This window comes from Magnolia sinica, chromosome 1 (assembly GCF_029962835.1).
Source record: "Magnolia sinica isolate HGM2019 chromosome 1, MsV1, whole genome shotgun sequence".
NCBI lineage: Eukaryota > Viridiplantae > Streptophyta > Magnoliopsida > Magnoliales > Magnoliaceae > Magnolia > Magnolia sinica.
This window is the reverse complement of record NC_080573.1, coordinates 79,459,351-79,465,329: the sequence shown is the minus strand read 5'-3', so window position 1 is coordinate 79,465,329 and position 5,979 is coordinate 79,459,351. Positions and strand designations below refer to the sequence as shown.

Below are 5,979 nucleotides of genomic sequence, written 5' to 3'. Positions count from 1 at the left end.
CTGATAAAGAAAAGGAAAAAAATATATATACTCGAATTTGACCATCCTTTAAGGTTAACACTCGAGTTTTTGGAAAACCAGTCATATACTCGGGTCCTGAAAACACGGGGCATTACAGATAGGCCTAAACTAAAGTCATTCTTAGCCATTGGTGTTAAGTTTCAATAGAAAGAAGAAAACAGAAGGAAAAAATCAACAAAGTAAGAAAGATGGTTTTAAGCAAGATAAAGCTAGACAAAACAGTTTCTTCATACTGTTAGTTTGTAACCGGTGTTGACTTTAGTTAACTTCCAGCTTCGCCTGATTGTAGACAGCTTTTCATCTGATCAGCTAAATGCAATTAATCTAAGTAGGATGACTCTTAACTAGATTTCACATACACTTAAGCAGCTTGTCATTAGAAGAAATGGAATATCAACTCCACCTAGTTATCTATATAAGAAACCCTCCATTTCAAATAAATATGGCCATGTTAAACATGCATGGGACATGTAGACAGCTATTGAGGCAACAATTAGTTTATCTTCTTCTTCTTCTTCTTTTTTGTTATTATATAATTATAATATGTTTGTAATTTTCTAAAATTGTTATCTATCAAGAATACCATGTATTTGTATGTATGGATTGTGAGAAGGACACCAACAATCCTTTTGCCAAATGTTAGCTACCATGAAAAAACCCTCTTTGCAAATCTGCTACCAAATCAAACTAAACTAAGAAACATGAAAAAAGAATATTTATTCAATGATAATAATAATAATACATTACCCCTCTGCAACATAGCCTTTAAATGGGCCATATCTAACCCAAACAGCCTAGAATTGCAATGTTTTTTTCTTTTTTAAAGAGAAGAACTCGAAGCTAGACAAGTAACAACAAAAGGCAAGCTAAAGAAGAATAGGACAATCGCAGCCCTTCAGTTGAGGGCTTGCAAATAAGTAGTTAATAATAGAAATCGAAGAATGGTTGATGTTCATCTAATAAAAGGTCAAAGATTGGATGGTAGGATCTTCCAATGATACTTTGGGGGATTGTCCATCAGTGGTGGGTCAATCAGATTAACAATCTGAACCATGGACGCATGGGCCCTACTTGTGCAAACCGAAGAACAAGGATAGTGTGCATATCCCATGGTCAAGGATCATATATCCTTATTTCGTGTACCCAGGATCATAAGAGAGGTAAAATTGACATGGGTTGCTTAGCTAAGTGTCTTCTTTATGGTATTTCTATCTTAAAGGGTTGCAACTTAATTAGAAGTACTATAATCACATGGATGAGAAAGTGTTAGTACCACTAGTAAGTGCTATAATCTCATGGGTGAGAAATTTTTAGCACATAATTATACTCCATGTAGTAAGAAGTGGTTGTGGCTATAGGAGTAAGAGTAGCAACAAAAGGTAGAATTAAATATGTTATGTTAAGATCCAACTGATCTAGGAATCTAGACTCTTAAACAACAGATTTATGTAGAAGATTCTTGCAATTGACAGTTCATTCTAGCCTATGTAGAGTTTGTTTCCCATGATCTCAACAGAGCATCAATGTTACATACGGACCACCATTCATACATGTAGACACACGACAATCAAAGTTGGGTCAAACAATTTTTGATTGATAATGAGGCCCTAATGGCTGTTAGATCAGCCTGTGGGGCCTAATAAGCAGTATGATCTATTTATGGATCCACTAGTAGCATATGCAGTTAGTTTTGTTGTATATGCTAATTCATCTATGAGGCCTGTGGATGCAATTAGTTGAGTAAAAGTTTACGTTGTGGGCTCATATGGATCCATAGGACCACACATTTGGGTTGTTTAGCACAGATAGTGGTCCTATGGGTCCATATGAGCCCATAGTTATGAGGCCAGTATATAGGCTTGTTCATCTATAGGCTTAGTCCCTCTAAACTAGGAATAAAGACTAGCAAAACTAGTATGCAGATATAATTTGCTGTACAAGTTAAACAAAAATGAAGATTAACCTAAATTTTTGCTTGAAAATAGGAAACTAAATATATTTTGTGGGAGTAGTAGGATCCATTTCACACAAGGAAGCACTTGTCAATTGTCAGACCACAGAGCAAACATGAGAAAGGAAGACATGCACATTTAAACAACGGGTTGTAGCAAAGGATGAGTGTAAGCACGTCCCAGCACCAAAGATCATGTAATTCCTCTTATAATATTAACCGTAGTCCTATGGATTGCAAATGTATTTCAAAAACCCATAATCTCGACTGGCTGTCCAGCAGGGTCAAGTCCACTCAATGAGTCAATTTAAAATATTTGCATCTAAAGCATTCACTAGATGACCATGAATGGTAATTGTGAGACTGCTGTGGCCGATTCCAAAGAACATAATATAGCATTTGAAAGTCGATCCCTAATTGCTGGAAGAAAGGCTAAGATGCTTATGATGATGATGATTGTAGCAATGGTGTAGAAATAGACACAAAACCTAGAAATAAGATCGAGAGCAGGGTACTTTAGTCGGGTTGGAAGATCGCTTAGTGGCATCTGGTGGTTCTTCAGTCTTCTTTTCTGATCCTTTGTTGACTACATTAAGCCTTGTCTTAGAGTCAGGTGCTAGTGGAGCCTCAAGGGGCAAAGCATCTTGTAACTGCCTACGATGCTTTTGATCAGCACTTGATGGATTGGCAATCTCAACATTATGGTTGTTGGAAGATATTCTCTCTGTAGCTGGTTTCCCGTCTCTCCTTGATCTCTTTGGACTGGAACAAGGCAAAATGAACATGAGCCACACACACACACACACACACACACACACACACACACACAAAACTCTATAAAACTATCATTCTACAGGTATTTTCTTTTTCTTTCCTTTTTTTTTTACAACAACTAAAAGGTAGCTTTTGGCTGTTTCATTGCCAAACTATCATTCTAAAGGTAATTTACATGCTCAACTTTTTTTTATAGCAAAGATCACTACTCCGCATCTACCCCATCTACAAAGAAGGTGGGGCACCATTTGGTTGTTTAATTACCTTCATGCGATGACAAAAATGGTTTGCCACCTTTTTGATGGGCTAAAAGACAAACTATTGCTCTTTCTTAATCAAGGCACTCAGTAATTTTAGATGATATTTTGGAACCCAAGGGACCCATATATTGTAATCCTCAGAAAAATTCTAGTCCATCACAAAGCATTAAAATCCACAAACATGCATCCCTGTAAGAGCAATGGAATAGAATATTGTGCAATTAACGGTCTCTAGCTAAACATTAGAGGAATGGTGGCATCATGATGTATCAAGACCTGAATAATATCTTAATGGTCTCTAGCTAAATATATTTAGTTTCTTATTTTCAAGCAAAAAATTTAGGTTAATCTTCATTTTTGTTTAACTTGTACAACAAATTATATCCGCATACTAGTTTTCCTAGTATTTATTCCTAGTTTAGAGAGAGTTAATCCTTAATCTCGATTTTGGGGGATAGTGAAAGAAGAGTATTCTTCTAGTTTTTTCTAATGGTGCAATGGGAGGGTAGGGGCCTGAGATTAAGGATTAATCTGGATTTTCCTGAATCCCCCAAATGGAGTCCAAACTTCTCAGTGATTGTTTGCATGAAAGTACCAATCTATCATTTGTACAGGTGCACTTACTGAAATGTGTAAGGAGTTAAGGATCCCTCTGCAACATAGCCTTTAAATGGGCCATATCTAACCCAAACAACCCAGAATTGCAATGCTTTTTTTTTTTGAAGAGAACTCGAGGCCAAACAAGCAATAGGAAAAAAAAAAAAAAAAAAAAACTAAAGAAGAACAGGAAAGAAAATGATGGGCAGACCTACAACCCAGAGACATCTAACCAAAAATAGTAGAATCCAATCTCTTGTCATTGACTTGAAAGACATCCCTAAGAAATCCAGCAGCACCATAGCCGACTCAAGAACCATGGATGTGATGTGCCCCTTCTACAACTAAATACAACGCCTGTGAGAGGGATTTGGAACACTCTTTAGGTGGCACTTGATTCACTTTTCTCATACATCCACGTCCCACCTGATGAGTGGAACTTGATTCTTGGATCGGGCATGTTCATGAGGGATTTGCTCGAATACATCTGTATACATTGAGACTTTAGCCTTTGAATTTGGGTCATCCTCTAGCAACTCAACAAATTCAATACCACACTGTAATTCTTGAGATCATTAACAGAGTGGATGCCACATAGACATAATAGTGGGCCCCAAATAGGAAATTCATGTCCCCTCAAATTCAAATAAAGTGCAAATACCTTATATTGATGATATACATCAGCTGCTACATCTTTATTTCCTCCACCCAATATCTTCCCTAAAAACATTAAAAAAATCCAACACCAGTCATCGTAATAATTACAGAAAAGCTCAAGAGAAGAAATAGTAAAATACCCACAAAAAAAAATAGAAAAGAAAAAGGCATTTTGGTTATTTACCAGGAAGAGAACAGAGAGTATCCCAGATGCTTACACCCCTCCCATCTTCAAGAGCTGCTCCTTCCACCTAAAATTTAAATAAAAAAGAAAAAAACAACATTTTATAAAAGAAAACAACAACAACAGAGTGTTTTTTTTTTTGGAATGTGAAGTATACCTGAAATGCAGATGTACTGAAACCAAATTGGAATTCATGTGGGAATGAATTTCTGTCAAGAGCACTGCAAAGGATTCCTTCTAATATGAGAAGGAAACAGAAAATCTTCACCCTTCACACCAATCTCCAAGAAATATTATTTGGAGATAAAAGTGGAGACTTCAATAGAAATAAAAACAAACATTCTTAGCTGAAAAACATTTTTAAAACTGGAAAATCTTCACCCTTCACACCAATCTGTCGGTGCCCTGGTTAGATTTCTCCTTCAGCACGCTGACAGGGGTCGGATCGAAGGGAAGTTGAGGGCCTTCTTGAAGAGAAGACAAATCACTTTGAAGTGTACAACTGGTGTTGCCGGCATCGTTTAGCAAAGGTGGAATATCCATCTGATGTTTTGCAAATCCCTCATCAAAATCAAAACGCTGGAAATAGAAAAAAACAAAGAGAGAGAGAGAAACCCTAAAGATGAGAGAACCTTGGAGCATTTGGTATTGGGAGAAGTGAGGTTTAAAGGATGCTTGGAAGAAGCTGAGCTGCTCCTCGTCGACATTATCGTTCCACTGCAGTGACTGCTTCGTTTTCTCCGATCCAATTTTTGTGAGAGAGAGATCTTATTTAATCTCTCTTTCATTTTTGTTTTCGGAAATTCAGAGAGGAAGAATCTGAGGTTGGGGTTTCTATAGAAGGTTGAAGAAGTTTTAACGCATTCACAAGGGGTGTGGGAGATCGAGAGAGAGAGAGAGAGAGAGAGAGAAGGGGTGCTGGAGATCGAGAGAGGGAACGGGTTTTTTTTCCAAGGGGTGGAGGGAAATGAAACTTTTCGTGAGAGGGGGAAAATAAAAAGGCAGGGTGGATTCCGCATTTGTATCTGCTACGGTCATGCTACGGTTTTAGACCATAACTAAAAGCCCTATAGACCGTAGCTATTGTACCATCCTTCATAGCCCCTCCACATTCGTACGTCTGATGGGTTCTGGACGGACGATCTTGTCAAGGGCTTTATGGGGTCCATCATGATGCATTTGATATATCCACTTTGTCCATTAATTTTGTAATTTTTTTTAATAGGGAATGACCTCAACATCTTGGCAAATCGAAAGTCCAATTGAACCACACCATCAATCAATGGTAGGTATTAATCTCCATTGTTTCCTACTGTGTGGTCCACTTGAGCATTCGATCTACTTCCTTTTTTGGGCTCTTACCCTAACATTCTCTTTCAAAATGGATAGATGCATTAGATGGAGCACACACATTTTAATGGGCCTCATAGAGTCCCTTATGGGGCTATCCTAGGCTGCATGAACGTGTGAATGTGTTAATCCTTTAGCTACGGTTTGGTCATTTTCAACTATGTTTTTAAGCCGTAGCAATATAG

The 5,979-nt window shown here is 37.6% G+C and overlaps 1 long non-coding RNA gene across 1 annotated transcript; it reads right to left on the bottom strand.

The window, feature by feature from the left end:
• Positions 1–4,336: 4,336 nt before the first annotated feature.
• On the bottom strand, positions 4,337–5,359 carry LOC131249249 (uncharacterized). Its single transcript, XR_009172779.1, has 2 exons — positions 4,602–5,359; positions 4,337–4,511 (listed from the first exon to the last, which is right to left on the bottom strand). It is a non-coding gene; the product is annotated as an uncharacterized LOC131249249 (long non-coding RNA).
• Positions 5,360–5,979: the final 620 nt, after the last annotated feature.